Here is a 10,000-nt window from a genome sequence, read left to right as displayed (position 1 = left end):
TTACGTTATTTCGAACGTAATATGCGTACGTTACACATACATATATGTGATCGTTGAAATTTTTAAAAACATTCAAAGGAGAATATATCTACCTATATATATATATATATATATATATATAAATATATATATATATATACGTATATATATATATATATATATATATATATATATAAAAAGAGAACGTGATAGCCGGCGAATAAACGACAACGAAGAAGAAACGAATCGAGACGACACGTTCGGTTTGGAGCGCGCGAAGCGACTGAGCCGCTTCCGAGTTTCGAAGCAGCTGCTCGCCGACCGACTTTGCCCGAACGAACGCCGCTCGTTTCTCGTATACGCTCGCTAGTTTCGTTCTCGTCGTAAGGCTTCGTCGTCGTCGTCATCGTCATCGTCGTCGTCGTTGTTGTCGTTGTCGTCGTTGTTGTCGTCGTCATCTGCGTCGTAGTTGTATCTTTGCCGTTGTCTTCGTCACGATCCGATTGCAAAATAATTTCTTCTCTCTCTCTTTTTTTTTTTTTTTTTTTTTTTTTTTTTTTTTTTTTTTTTTTTTTTTTTTTTTAATTTGATTCGCTTTAATTCAATGACGAAATCTGACGATCGTAAACGATGATATATAAAACGTATATCCTCTTACCAAACCTTCCACGAATCTAAAGTAAAATAATACTTTTGACTGATTAAAAAGAAAAAAAAAAAGAAAAAAAAAAGAAAAAAAAAAAGAAAAAAAAAAGAAAGAAAAAGAAAAAGAAATAAAAACAAATAAAAGAACAAATAATAGAATAATAGTAATGATGATGATGATAATAATAATAATAATAATAATAATAATAATAATAATAATAATAATAATAATAATAATAATAATAATGTAAGATTATTACGTAATAATCTAAATAACTTATTCTCAAAATTTCTATAATAACGCCATGTAATTTCTATGTTAGAATATAATCATTCAAACTTCAAATCGAAAGATTAATGTCTTTTAATTTTATATATAGTGTAATATAATTCTACGTAATCGCAAGTTTCGTCAGATTTTAAACGTTTAAAAGAATTCTCAGATTTTATACAATTATAAAAATCTTATAAAAATAAAAATGTAAGAAAAATGAAGGGAAGAAAAGAGAGAAGAAAAAAAGAAAAGGAAAAAAAGCATCGTTCGATTCTAACGATCACAATTATAGTCGATTGAATGAATTTGATATTTCCTACGTGATCAATTTTCGTAATCTTAAAAAATACTAATAGCAATGATAACAATAATACTAATAACAATAGAAAGAAAAAAAAATATATATATACATATATACACATATGTATGTATAAGAAAAAAAAGAAGTATCTGAAAGAAAAGAGAAAGAAGAAAGAAAAAAGATAGAGATAAAGAAAAAGAAAAGAAAAGAAAAAAAAAATGGAGAAGACAAGAAAAGGGAAGAAAAAAAAAAACTAAACAACTAGTTTCAATTAGGTCGACCCCAACGTTCTCTCGAAGGCATTGCGTCGGTTTAGAATTCTTCGCTGATGCGAAGAATCTTATCGCTAAATCCAAGCCACACTAAGTTCGATCCAATTAAGATCGAAAAGACTAATTGCACAGCTAGGGGAAGAAGGTATTTCCCAGAAAGCCAAGAGTCTTAATAATAATCTTAGAAAGAAAGACAGACAGACAGAAAGAGACAGAGAGAGAGAGAGAGAGAGAGAGAGAGAGGGTGGGGGAATGAGAGAGAGAGAGAGAGAGAGAGAGAGAGAGAGAGAGAGAGAGAGATAAAGATATGGAAGAAAAAGGCAATAGACTTTATGGCTTAATATTTATGACACTTACGTTACAAGATAATAATCAAAAAGAAATATCTGCGTTTTTTTGGGGTCAGACGAAAGGAGGACTGCGTTGGAATCCATCGAATCCTATCGGAATGTAGTAAAGGCCGATGAATGAAGGTCGAAGACGACATAGCTGTACGGACCGGTTGTCCTTTCTCTCTCTCTCTCTCTCTCTCTCTCTCTCTCTCTCACACACACACACCCATACTCTTTCTCTCTCTTTACTAGCCATTTGCTCTATCCATTATTTTATCTGTTTTATTTTATAAATATTCTCCATCTTATTTCCTATATATCAACATACATATATATAACGTTTAGACAGTCTTTAATAAATATTAATACTTATTTGACAGGTCATTAATATTTACTTGTTATCAAGTATATTAAAAAAAATATAATTATATTAGATTTCGATACTCATCTCTTTATAATATTATGTCACTTTTAAATTATTATTTTATATCCCTATATATATATTTTTTAAAGTCACTCCACTTTCTCGAAAGTTAATATTTGCAAATTATTAATTATATTCAATATAATATTTCTATTCAAAATGAAATACAAATTGAGTTATAAGAAGCTTAAAGATTCTTTTTATAGATAGCGTTCGTGACTATCTTATTTATAATCTAACCATGAATAAAACGGAATATGTGATATGCTTCAATAAATATAATTAATATGATAAATAAATTTATTAATGTAAATATATAAACATACATACATACACACACACACACACGTGTGTATAACATACACACATGCAAACACGTGTATAACATATATGCTGCTGCTGTTGCTGTGTGTGGGTGTATATATATATATATATATTTATATATATATATATATATATTAATATTAATGTACATACCTTCTATAAACGTAGGACAATATAAATACGCAAATCTAGAATAGTTCTTATTAGGATTAACTTTCTAACCGTGAGAAAATACTCGTAACGTGCCACTTTTCTTCCTTCTTCCTCTGAGGATGATCTTGCACTGTAACAAAACGTTAAAGCGAAGGTAAATAACAAGAGGCGTAACACTTCGTAAACATTGGTTGTAAGTTCGGAATACTGTGGTTTCTCTTCTCTCTCTCTCTCTCTCTCTCTCTTTCTCTCTCACTCATTTTCTCTCTTTCTCTCTGTCACCATATCTCTCTTTGTTGACATCGTACACCATTTGTATATTTGAACTTGATGAGACACGAGAGAAAGAGACACGTTGGTTGAATCATCTAGTACTTTCTTGTATGTATATGTATATATATATATATGTATACATATTATATTAGATAGATATACATCGTTTTATTTTTTTTTATCAAAATATTATAAGGAACGTTTTTGAAAAAATTCTGAAAATTCTTTTCAATAACTTTTTCTTCCATAACACACATTCAAAAATATAATACAAAATACATATATATATATATATATATATATATATATATATATATATATATATATATATATGAATTCCCTCACTTTCTCGTCATTGTTATTCTTTCGTTCATTCAATTTACTCGTCGATATCTCGCGTTCTTACGATGCAATTTTTCTATACATATATATATATATATATACGTTTTGTATACACGCATAGACGCATACACACATACATATATCAATTGTAGTCTATCGGCCATGTTCTCACGACGATTATGCTTTTAAAGAACGCAATCGATTAATCGACCGATTATTGTACTCAATCAACGTTTCACAGGCTGGTTCGTAAATGCTTCCTTTCTTTGAACAGTCACGAACGAAATGCTTATTTCTTTTTTTTTTTCTTTTCCTTCTTTTCTTTTTTTTTGCACGACGAATCTCGCTTGTAATTAACCTCCCTTGAGTTTCTTTTTCAGAACACATACGGAAAGTAACTTTGATGTAGTAGAAAAGTTGAAAAACGAACGACCTCAAGGACGACACGCGAACAGTTTACGACTTAGCTGTGAATAGACAGTGAGAGAGAGAGAGAGAGAGAGAGAGAGAGAGAGAGAGAGAGAGAGAGAGAGAGAGAGACAGAAAGAGAGAATGAGGAAAGTTCAGTAATTCTCTCTCTCTCTCTCTTTTCCTCTCTTTATCTATCTAACTATCTCTATCACTGTTTGACCGCCCTAAAAGGGCCAATGCTTCAAAGGATTCATTCTTCGAAGTAAACAAAACGACAGGCTAATGAACGGACCAACGAAAATCTCCTATTTACATGAACTCGTATCAACGAAAAGCATGCTAAGCCTTACGATAAAGAGGTTTGGCCATTCTGTCCGTACGATCATTAGACGTGACCTTTAACCTATTCGAAACGTATTCAACGAGTATACGAGTACGAATTAATTTTTCTCTTTGAGTATATGTTCTTTTTTTATGTTTTTCTTTTTTTGTGAGTGAATATTTTTTTTTACTTGTTTTTCTTTTTCTTCTTATCGTTTTCTTTTGATTGTTGTCTTAGAATAATTCTAAAATGTTTTAAATTTACGAGTCTCATTTTTCTTTTTTTCTTTTTTTTAATTTTTATTAAAATTTTTAATCAAAATAGCATTGATTTCCTTCTTTTTTTTTTTTTTGCATGCGACGAGTGCTACGCAGAAAGATTCGTCGCAACAAAAAAAAAAAAAAAAAAAAGAAAAAAAAGAAAATTCTTCCATCTCTTCGTGACGAATAATTGTATTCAATAAACGCAGTTAACAGATTGAGTTTTGTCAATAATATCAATAAATTGGAGCAATAAAATTATTGATTGTTCAAAAAGCCAAATGCTATTTCTTTATAATTCAATACGATTTTACTATTGGCGCATAGTTATACCCCAACGAGTATATTCGTCAACTTTTTAATTTCTATTATACACGACGTAGAGATATATATATTTTTTTAAATATAACTACACGATTAACAAAATAAATCACAATTTACATCCTCGTTCGTCCAACCATATCACCGAACATTGCTTCGTTATTTTAAAGAGCAATTAGTAATTTAAAGATAATCTTAAAAAAAAAAAAAAAAAAAAAAAAAAAAAAAAAGAGAGAGAGAAAAAACAGCTATTAAATTAATTATCAAAAAAGTCAAGTAAATTAATTTAAGAAAATCAATCGAACTATAATCATATCGACAATAACAGAAAAATAAGTCAATTGGATAATGAATTAAAATAAATCATTTCGAAGATAGAAAATTACGTTTAAAAGAGAAAAAAAAAAGACAAAAGGGAAAAAGCGCAGAAATTAAAAATTATAAAATAAATCGAATCAGGAGCAATTAATTTGCCGCGCAATTATAAATCGAATGAATATACTGAAAAGAATCCTTTATCTAGATAAAGTACATAATTGAAATTAAATATCAAATCATTGTCCGAGCGAAATACGCGAGAATTTTTTTCTTTTCTTTTTAAGTTTATTAGACTTCAAGAAAGAAAAAAAAAGCTAGTTTATCGTCAATCATGATCGAGAGAAAAGCAACCAACTTCCTTTTATTACCTATACGATATTAAAAGTTATAGTTATAGTACAGTAGTATGTACATTACAATGATACTAACCGGAGAAATATTGGAAAATGGAAGTTAGAATTTCGTGTTTGAATATGAGAACCATTTGATGTTGTAGAAAGGGATATTAATACCTAGAAAGAGAGAGAAACAGAGAGAAAGAGAGAGAGAGAGAGAGAGAGAGAGAGAGAGAGAGAGAGAGAAAGAGAACCGAAGCAAACCTATAAACACAAATTAATGAGACTTTTAAGCTGAGATTGGTACCAGTAATACCTAGCTTGAACTATTTACTAACTCTCTATGAGAGCTTTCATCTAAATTCGTATCGTCCACAATTATGAAAATGTTACATCTGTTACGTCCTTTGTCCATTATAATTTTTATTTTCTTTTGTTCTTCTTTTTTCCTTTTCATACTTAAAACGTTTTCTTTTTTTTTTTTTTTTTTTTATAAATTCGCCCTTAAATGCCAGCGTAATTATCCTATAATCGCTTTCACATAAATAGTTATAGTATCGTACTATTCAATATGTAAGAATATCGTGTTAAAGGAAAACAAAGATATATATATACATACATATATACATATATATATATAAACTACTACATCATAATCATTATTGCCTCATTGATAATAAAAATTGACTTACAACGAGTTAACAAGACAATCAATCGATCATTTTCGATCGATAGGGTTTAATGGTATCATTCGTACGCCAATCTAATTAAACAAAATGATTAGCACAGAAATATTAATTTTTTTAATATGATCGATTATTTCTTCTCTCTCTCTCTCTCTCTCTCTCTCTATATATATATATATATATATATATATATATATATATATATATATATATATATTGCTTGATACATACGATAGAACGTAAATGATTATTATTCGTAAATTCGTATTAATTCGTAAAAAAACAAAAAAAGAAAAAAAAAAAGAATTATTATTCATAAACGTATCGTCGTAAATCGTTAAGAAAAAAATCGATTCTTTTTCTTTTTTTTTTTTTTTCAAGAATTAACGCGAAGAATTAACAATAAACGTATGACATTGTTATAACCATCGATTTCCCAAATAAAATAATTATCAAACGAAGTTTACTTAAATGAGAATACGAATACAACGAAGAAAATCCATTACCGAGGATTCATAGTGATAGAAATAAACGAACTTTTCTTTTCGAACTTTTAATGCGAATGGCTAATTGAAACAAGCGTCGCATTGAAAATTAATATGAAATCTCGGAATTTAACGAGTTTCGAAGTAAAATTAATACATATCCAAATATTTTCATTTAATATGATCTTTCTCTCTCTCCCTCCCCCCCTCTCTCTCTCTCTCTCTCTCTCTTTATCAAATTTATGAATTGAATCCGTGAAAATATTTCTCTCTCACATATAACATATAATGTAAATACATATGTACATGCATATAAACATATAGTGTACATTCAAACAGTAACATACATGGATACATACATTTAACATGTAATATATATATATATATATGTATGTGTAATTCTATATATCTATAGATACTTACATACATAGGTTCGTTAGAAACATTTTAACGCCGTGGGGGTACACAAATGGGACCGTTTGCACGTACACGAGAAACGCGTTCGCGTCTGATCGTTTCGAACAGGTTCTCTCTCGGTCGGCCAACATATCGAGATCATAACGCGTCGCCTCGAATTACCAACACGTACGGTCCTTCGATGCGTTCCTGCAGCCTGTTACAGAACGTTGAGAGAGAGAAAGAGAGAGAGAGAGAGGAAGAGAGATTGTCTAGGATCTCGTTTTAGGCGGCTCTCTGGTCGCGAATCGCGCGCGTCAGGTTGGTCGCGCATTACGTAAAATCTCGCACGTACGCGCGAGTAAACACGAGAAACGTGTACGCTTCGCAAGTATATATGCACATATATGTGTATGTTCGTGTATGTATATATATATATATATATATATATGTATATGTATGTTTGTACGTACATATGTGATGTGTACGCGCGCACAAAGAGGATGCACTTTTCGAATGCCGAAGAGTACTTGACGAACACGAGACGCATTTTAAACGAGAATCATCATTCGTTATTCTTATTTACCGAAGAGAATCGCGAACGACTTTTTTCATTCCCATTTCGACGAATTTTCTCCCCACCTTTTTTCTTTTTTGTTTGTTCCTTTTTTTCTCTCTTTCATTTTCTTTTTTCTCCATTGTAATCAAACGTAAACATTTTACAATTATTCTTATATATTTTTTATGGTATGGATTTAAAAAGATATGTGAGATTTTTCAATTGAAATATCTTTAAATATTTATTAAAACATTAATTATTAAAATAAAAATTGTTTGATTTTGTTTGATGAGAGCAAAGATCGAGGAAGAAGAAAAGGTAGAGGAGAAAGAGGATTAGGAGGAGGATAGAACAAACGTAACAACGTTATTTATTTCCGATTAGATGTACGTTTTGAAAATTATTACAAAATCAATTTTATTTCTTTAGATGAGAATCTATAACTTTTGATATGGTATCTTATTCTAAGCAAGAGAAAAAAAAAAGGAAAAGAAAAAGCGAAGAAACAACTTTGGGTCTAAAACATTTCGTCGCCAGTTGCCAGTCGCCAGTCGCCAGTCGCCACAAAGCACGTTCATCATCATTAGTTCTACCAGGCCATTATCATCATTAGTTCTTTAGTACCGTAAACGCCCCTCCCAGGGTTAGTTCAGCTGAAGTAAACCATCACTTCTACATGGAATGAATCGGTGTGGGGGTGACACCTCAATGTAAAAGCTCAGAGCTATACTCTAATGGGTTAAATTCAGTCCAATCCAAACCAACCCCGTATAACCATAGCTCACATGAGCCGGATGTTGGCAGTGTTTTTCTAGACTGATCGACTACCTTCAATTGCAACCATTTTGTTTGTACCGATTGTACCATTTTCTTTGACCCATTGTCAATAGTAACCAATTACCTTATTCTAACTCGCAATTATGTCCTATAAATACCGAGACAATCGCGTTACATTGAGCCAGACATAGATCCAAGAGTTAATATTGAACCAATACTAAAACAATGATTTATCTCTATCCCAAAATTGTGCCAGCTCAAAAGCTATATCCGGATTTAGATATAAATTATAATAAGCCTTCTTTCCGGTAAGGAATAACCATATTTTTCCTGTACAAATCTTATCATTTCATTGGTTCACTTTATCATCGAATATCTTTGATTGAGTCTCAGTGATACCATAATGCCAATACAACCTAAACACCAACAAATATCATCAACTACTAGAAGAGAATCAGAGGAACTAAAGGATAGTTCTCATCAAACCATTCCAAATGGAAGTGATTCCTTTCTTTGTTTTTGATATATGATAATAATATTAATAATAGTAATTAATAGAGTATAATAAATTGAATGAACTTTTTTCATTTGCATTTAGAATCTTTAAATATTTTTGATTTACAATTATGTAATCTCTATCTAAAGCTGAAGTTTTGAAGTCGAAGAATGATAATGAATTGACAGGATAGTATAACGTCATGACTACAAGGACCCAATCGAGTCGCGATAGCACCCGGTCGTGTTTTAAATCGGCTTCCAAAACCCCCCATGACCTTGCAATAACTGACGTGTACACGACACAATGGTCTACCACGATAACCACGAGATATATGGATACCGCAGGACAGGGACTCGGTTATACGGAAGTGTGCAGGTTTGTGAGCTGTGTTAGATTCCAGGCACCTTTATTGCATTCCTGCCCCCTGGAAACACTGTAATCAACCATATGATTGTTTCTCCTTGTGGGGTAACGGAACTAAACCGGGTATGCCAGGTCCTTGTCTGATTCTAAGGACTTCGAGCATGGTTAGTTAATGATGGTTAACCTAGAGTACCGTGTGAAGTTAAACACCTCTGACATCATCAATGACACTCTGTGACAAGAAGTAACAAATCGACAATATTCGATGATAAACAGCAACATTCTGCGATTAATTTGCAAAAATCACCAATTGATGGTGACAATAGGCGACATTTTGCGATAAGTAATGACATTTGCCGACAATCGACGACTATCGACAACTATTGTCGACAATCTGCAACAATTGGCAACAATCGATGACAATCAGTGACAATCGGTGATAACGGGCAATCGGCCTTATCTTGTCATGGAAGCTGGCACTCTTCCTTTATACTTATAGAATCCTATTCGATCCTATCCAGTACTGTGATAAAACAATGTTGAACATTGTAAAAAGTAAAGATTGGATAGAAAAAAAATGTTTTAAAAAAAAATTCTTCGTCTTTTTTTTTTTTTTTTTATAAAATAAGATTCTGTTTCAAAAATTGTAAGTTCCCATTTAAAGGGATAAAATTCATCCCCCTAAAATATTAATCGAATCAAAAATAAGTAATACTATTATTTTTACTCCCTACATCAAATAGCTTTTTAGTTTAAAGCTCTTTTTCCAAAAATTCTATTTTGTTTTTGTTTTTTCAAGATGTCCTAATTAAAAAAATTACCCTGTACATTATCTCTCTCTCTCTCTCTCTCTCTCTCTCTCTCTCTCTCTCTCTCTCTCTCTCTCTCTCTCTCTCTCTCTCTCTCTCTCTCTCTCTCTCTCTCTCTCTCTCTCTCTCTCTCTCTCTCT

General features: G+C 31.3%; 1 protein-coding gene across 3 annotated transcripts in view; it reads right to left on the bottom strand.

The window, feature by feature from the left end:
• The window catches only part of LOC124952494 (general transcriptional corepressor trfA), a 159,890-nt gene extending 157,056 nt beyond the window's left edge, over positions 1–2,834 (bottom strand). For 2 of the 3 annotated variants that reach the window (XM_047502472.1, XM_047502492.1), the window contains exon 1: positions 2,705–2,834. The gene's annotated coding sequence lies outside the window, so the exon portion shown is untranslated. Of the gene's footprint in view, positions 35–2,704 lie in introns of those variants that run through there. The other variant, XM_047502482.1, reaches the window with a different exon arrangement.
• Positions 2,835–10,000: the final 7,166 nt, after the last annotated feature.

Source organism: Vespa velutina, chromosome 1, assembly GCF_912470025.1.
Source record: "Vespa velutina chromosome 1, iVesVel2.1, whole genome shotgun sequence".
NCBI classification, from domain to species: domain Eukaryota; kingdom Metazoa; phylum Arthropoda; class Insecta; order Hymenoptera; family Vespidae; genus Vespa; species Vespa velutina.
Note: the sequence above shows the minus strand (reverse complement) of the source record. Positions and strands in the feature narration are given on the sequence as shown.